Raw genomic sequence first — 5,989 nt, forward strand, 5'->3', positions numbered from 1 at the left:
AAGTCTGGCTAAATAAAATGTTATAACAGAATTTTGTTGTAAGTGGTAGGTTTAATAACGAAGGAAATATCTGCTTCAGCAGGGCAGATAATCACGCACAGCTAGCTCTTTTGGAAGTACTTTTAAATGATGAAAAGCACTCATTCACACAAAGACAATACATCCAGGAATGAGAACCAGCAAGGGAGAAATTTCTTGGAATGGTGATTTTCTTAGCAGAATGAAGAAAACTGCAAACTGTGTGTGTGGTGTGGTGTGTGTGTGTGTGTGTGTGTGTGTGTGTGTGTGTGTGTGTGTGGAGAGATGGGGGAGATTTAAAATCATTCTTTCTTCAAAACCTTTAGAAATCCTGGTATTTAAAGCAGCAGGCACCCTGAGAGAAGGGACTGAGGTGTGGAGACGATGGGGTGGAGGTGGGGAATCTTGCCTGCAGAGAGTGGTCAGGCTCTTGGTTTCATCTTCCTCTGCTTGAAGCTCCCTGCTCCTCCACTCTTTCCTCCTGTCAGCCATTTTCCTCTCAGCGTCTCAGTTTCCCATGAGACACATGGCTCCCAATTCTAAACACAGACAGTCATAAATCAGGGACTTTGGGATCAAGGTCCCTGTATGAGAAAGCCTTAAACCAACAGACTGAGCAACAGAACAAGACGAAAATGAGTATGTAAGTAAAGTCAAGGAAATCGCTGAGAAAGGGAACAAAACGAGCAGAGAATAAGAGACAGAGGACAGACAGACTTAGGAGGGTCAGTTTGGCAGACAGCACCTTCCTTAGAGGAGAAGAGAAAATTATCAAAAAAAGAAAAAATAGTTCTCGCTCTTTTTTTTTTTTTTTTTTTGGTGAGCCAATTCAGCCCACGTAGAAAGGAAACAATAGAGTGATGAAATAGTTCCAGCAAGCCCAACAATAAGTTTTGGGGGTCACTTACAGGGGACTCAAAGCCAGCTATAGCACTGAAAAGCCTCATCCCAGCGTGGGCGGGGACTCACAAAAACTGCCTTGCTGGAGCGCCACTTGCCCCTCGGTGGTTATCTTCTCCTTATAGATCCCTCCTCTCAAATGAGGCCATCTTAGAGAGGGACAGAGCTTTGCTCTGTGTGCTTAAGAGGGCCAGGGGTCCTGAAAACTCGGCAGCCACCAAAGCCAGAGATTTTCAGGTCCTTGTGTCATGAATTTTAATAATAAAATCCATGGACCACAGAAACTGAGCTTTATTAAGCAGTCAACTAAGCTGGGCCAATCCGGGCTCACAGAGACTGAGCCACCAACTAAAGAGCATGTGGGGGCTGGACCTAGCCCCCCTACACATTTGTAGCAGATGGGTGTAGCTTAATCTTCATGTGGGTCCCTTAACAATTGGAGCAGGGGCTGTCTCTGACTCTGTTGCCTGCCATTGGATCCCCTTCCCCTAGCTGGGCTGTCTGGTTGAGCCTCAGTGGGAGAGGATACACTTAGTCCTGCTGTGACTGGATGTCCCAGGATGGGTTGGTACCCAAGTGGGAGAGGATAATGGGGGAGGGATTTGTGAGGGTGGGACTGGGAGGAGAGGAGAGGGGCTGTGGCTAGGATGTAAAATACATAAATGAATAGGGGAAAGAGAAAGGAACGTTTCATTGTAGGGAGCTATGGAGAGTACAGCAGAAGGGTCCTGAGAATGGACAACCGTGAACCTCGCTGCCCTGGAGTTAAGTTAGTTAGGGATGGAAGGCTGGAGAGCGAGCAGATCTGTGCACTTTCCATTTGGAGATGCTGAGCAGTTCCAGTCACATCCTTGGTGGGCTTTCCGGAAAGTGGAAGAGATAAAAAAACAACCAGACTCCTGCTCTGGTACCTCCAGACTCTGGTCATAGCATAACAAGGGACATTTTTAGCTTAGGAGCTTCTGGCTTCTCTTGCCTCCAGCTGTGGGGATACTGCTGGCAGGCCCAGGCTAGCAGATACTGCTGCTAATAGGGACATTCCTGCCTATTAGCTAAGAAAGGAGCTGGTTTGCTTTTAAATGGGGGTCTTTTTACTCTAAACTGCACACACACACACACACACACACACACACACACAGTCTCTTCTTCCTGTTCTCATCACCTAGAACTGGTATGTTTCATGGCATCTGAAATCTTGTAAAAAAAAAAAAAAGAATTTTTGTTTTAAAGTTTCCTGTCTTCTGAGCCTCTCACCTCCCAACCCCTACCAGGAGGGAATATTGCAATCTGCAAGAAACATCTGTGCAATGAAGTGAAATTTTTTTTCCAAACTAAAGGACATGGATTGCCAAATTTGAAAAAAGAAAGAAAGAAAGAAAGAAAGAAAGAAAGAAAGAAAGAAAGAAAAGAAAAGAAAGACTGTACTAGTTCTCTCTCTCTCTCTCTCTCTCTCTCTCTCTCTCTCTCTCTCTCTCTCTCTCTCTCTCTCTGCTTCGACAAGATACTTGATAAGCAGCAATTTAGGAAAGGAAAGGTTGATTTTGACTTCTAGCTAGGGGATGCAGTCCATGACAGGGGAGTTTAGGGGGGTAGCTGTCAAGCTGTGTCACCAGCCAGGAAGCCTGGAGTGTGAAAGCCGACACTCAGGGTGAGTTTCTCCACTTCAGTTAACCTAAGACAGATGAGATCTTGGTTCCCTTTGTGAACTAAATCCACTGAGTGAATTGAAGGGCACCATGGAAACGAGATGACAAACCCTTGAGGACTACGATGTAACTCAGTAATAGATTCCTTGCCTTTCATCCAGGAGGCTCTAGCTTTGATCCCCAGGGCCTAAAAGATAAAAGAAAATGTTTGAGATGCGTGGCATGGAGGGACAGAGAGTAAAGTGCCACCAGGGACTGGGGATAGGGCTAAGTGCAGCAAGCATGAGAACCTGAGTTTGGACTCCCAAAGTCCACATAAAAGTCAGGTTGGTGTGTCAGCTGCCTGTATTCTCAGCACCCAGGAGGCAGGATCCCAGAGCAAGCTAACCAGCTAGGCCAGCCGAAATTGGTGAGTGCTGGGTCCAGCAAGAGACTCTGCTGCAATACACATGACAACGATCATGGAAGAGACCCAGCACCAACTTCAGGCCACCACAGGTATGCACACACATGTGCATACACACCTGTACACATGTGTGTTAATACAGATACAAACATGGATGTTGATCATGTAGACATATCCAAAGAAGAAAGAAAGGGAGAAAGGGGGAGAGAGAGGGAATAAGGAAGAGAAAGGGTTGAAGGAAGGAGGGAGGGAGAGCAGAGAAGGGAGAAAAGCGGGAGGGAAGGAGGGAGGGGAGCGAGAGGGGAGGGAGGGAGGGAGGGAAGGAAGAAGGAAGGGAGAGAGGGAGGAGATTGATTGATTGATTGATTGAGAATATGAGAGTCTCCAGGTGGTCAGAAAGCATCTTCCACCCAGGTGACAATAGCAGACAGTGAATGTTGCTCCGATGTTTGGAAAACTAAATCACCTGCCCGGTGCTGGGAGACACCTTCAAAATGGAACATCATGGAGAGAGCACAGCCATCATCATCATCTTTAGGGACAAACCCCTGATCAGTATCCAATCCCCAGAGGTCAACACCAAACACACACTCATCAACAACACCGAATGAACCAGCGGGCTGTGTTCGTATGTATATGCATGTACTGATGACTGAAGAAGAGGTCTTGGATTCGAAAGGGGGTGGGGTACATGGAATGAGTTGGAGGGAGAGGGGGGTGGAAATGATGCGCATAAAGTACTCATCTAAGAAATTCTCAAAACAAAATAAAGCAATGCTCAAGTAAAATGTGCCACTCAACTCTGCTAATGACAGAAGTACCACATGATCAGCCCACCCTGAAGCTCTTCACACCCACTCCTTGGCCAGCCGTGAAGGTTATCTATCACTAGTGTCACAGAGAGAGTCATCAAGGCTTCTGCTGGGGCACTGTACCAAGTCAGAGCCTGGAGAAAGCGCTTTCCACAAGCCAAGTCTCACAAAACCAATTTCATAGATGAGAAAAATGGAGGTTCCGATAAGTCAAGCCACACATCCGGCATCCGATAACCAGCTCGCAGAACAAATCTTACTCTTTTGGTGATTCCAAATGGTGCTTTAGACACATCATTAAAGCCTTCTAGGGCATCACACAACAGAGAAAGATCATTAGTATTGAAAGTGCAGAGTGAGCCATTTATCACAGAAAATGTGTTCACCGGACAGAAATCCTGCTGGCCCAGCAGAAGGACTCTCACGCAGACTCGGCAGACATTGTAGAGCACAGCAAACACCACATGAGATGTGACAGGGCAGAGACACAGCTCAGTAGCTGGCTTCAGTGGATGCTGGGGAATGACCCTGGTTGACAGGTGTGGGGCTGGGCATGAGCTCAAAAAGAGACCGCTGATTTTAAGTGAGGACCAAAATGAGACGAAGCCACTGGTTGGAGACTCAGAAAGTAGTTGTAGATGCTAAAGAGACCATGGCGGTGTGTATAAGTGAAAGGAATTTTAGGGGAGATTAGTGCAAACCCATCAGTTGACTGATAACAATAAGGAAGACGTCACCCATAGAGCTTCGAATATGTTTGAGAATCTTCCATATGCCAGGCGCTGTGCTGGGCACTTTATCAAATCATTCCATGAGCTATATGCCAAGCTTTGGTCCCTACTTCAGGGGGGCATGGTGATTCCCTCAAGACAGGGAGAGCCTGATCCTGCAGATTTTTCTGTGTGTGGAAAAAAACCACAATCTTTGAAAGAACCAGGTCAATCCAGATCTAAATTCCTCTTAACTGGGTACTGGGAGACCTTCTTTTTCTGAGTCCTGGATCTGCTACATATGGAGATTGTGGCATCTTATTCTTGCTGGTCCACATTAAGTTAAGTGGAGTATAGGCTAGGGAGATGGCTCAATGGAAGAAGCGCTTGCTGCCAAGCCTGACGGCCTGAGTGCTACCCTCAGGACTCACAGAGTGGAAAGAGAACTGATTCCTACCCGTTGTCTTCTGACTCCACAATCAATGCCTGTGCATTCACAAAGGATCACATCCATGCACACACATGTATACAAACATACTAAATAAATAAATAAATAAATAAATAAATAAATAAATAAATAAATAAATGTTTATAGATTACGTGTTACAATATCTGGTACGTAGTGGGAACTCGGCAAATCTGGGGTTTTGTTTTCTTTTTCTCTTTCCCCTTGTGTAGAAACAGTGTCCACCTCCTCTTTTTGGTATCGGTCCTTTTAGTTGATAACCAGTGTATATCACATGAATCTAAGATGTACCCACCATATATTCATACACATAAGAGAGGGACTTGGAGCAAGAAGAACATTAAGAAACAATTCTAGTAAGCTTAAGAAACAGAGGAATCTCTCCTTTGCCTGAAACCCTAATATAGTAAATTGGATTCTGCTGGTGCTTAGCTGCACATTAGTATCATTGGGAGCTTTCAAAATGCCTGTGGTCAAGCTGTTCCCCAAGATGAGGTCCAGCTATCCATGGTTTAAAGAACCCCTCGAAGGGTTAGGCTTCTAGTAAGCTGTGAAGAGAGAGTCATTTAGCTGCTAATGAAATGGTTCTCCAAGGTCAGGCCTGGGGCCAGCCACATCAGCATCCTCTATGCGGATGTGCAGGCCACATCTAGACCTTCTGAATCAGAAACTCTGGCAGTAGGGCTGAGACCAGTGTGGGCCCAAGGCCTCCATGACAATCTGATACAGGAACAAGGAGCAGTGGTCTACCCACCTAGCCGTCTCTGCCCAAACCAATTGATGAGCGTATCCCTCTAATCTTACCATTTAAACGAGCCGCCTTGTACGTTCAATCATCTCAGCATCATTATACATTCTTAGGTGAATAACTGATACTCCTGTGACTAGTTCTTTTTTTTTTATTTTTAATATTTTTATTACATATTTTCCTTAATTACATTTCCAATGCTATCCCAAAAGTCCCCCATAGCGCCCCCCACTTCCCTACCCACCCATTCCCATTCTTTTGGCCCTGGCATTCCCCTATATTG

The sequence above is a fragment of the Mus caroli genome, chromosome 9 (assembly GCF_900094665.2).
Source record: "Mus caroli chromosome 9, CAROLI_EIJ_v1.1, whole genome shotgun sequence".
NCBI lineage: Eukaryota > Metazoa > Chordata > Mammalia > Rodentia > Muridae > Mus > Mus caroli.